We start from the raw sequence: 651 nt of genomic DNA, 5'->3' as shown, positions 1-651 counted from the left end.
GGGAGAGCGAGAGCCACCTTGGTGGCTGTGCCAGTTCCAGACAGGCCTAACCTCCTCGTAAGTTTGAAAAAGAGCTTTTTTTTTTTTTCCTTTTTTTCAGTTGGGGTAAATTCCAGCATTATTATTTGGACATAAGCCAGCCTAATGGTCAGTATGCCTGGGAGTCACAAAGGGTTTGCAAATGCCGCACTGCTACAGGAAACAGTCCCTGGGAAATGTGGGCTCTGAGCTTCCCATTGTTTACCTTAGGGAAAGGAGAATATCCCAAGCAGGAAGGGTGTTTTATGGAAGGGATGTCCATATAATCCTGTACCTCACTGAACCCCAGAAGAGCTCAAGCTTCAGAGAAACTGCAATGTGAACATAGCAATAGCCAGACAACTAACAGATCAGTTGGAAAGCAGCATAGCAAATACTCAGCAGTGAAAGTAGCTAGCAACGGAAGTGGCTAGTGGGGGCTGCCACTTAAAATAAATTCAAGTTTCCAATATATTAATTTCTCTATTATCTAAAATTGTAGGGGACAGGGATACCCCAGTAAAGTAGAAAACTCAGTACTGGGGAGATGCTGTAGCCATCACACGGCGTAGTGATTCCACAAGCCCAGTAAAAAGGCTATGGTACACGTGAAAATCAACTGCATTTATTTTT

Source organism: Pygoscelis adeliae, unplaced genomic scaffold, assembly GCF_000699105.1.
Source record: "Pygoscelis adeliae isolate BGI_AS28 unplaced genomic scaffold, ASM69910v1 Scaffold141, whole genome shotgun sequence".
In the NCBI taxonomy this organism is placed as follows: Eukaryota; Metazoa; Chordata; class Aves; order Sphenisciformes; family Spheniscidae; genus Pygoscelis; species Pygoscelis adeliae.
Note: the sequence above shows the minus strand (reverse complement) of the source record.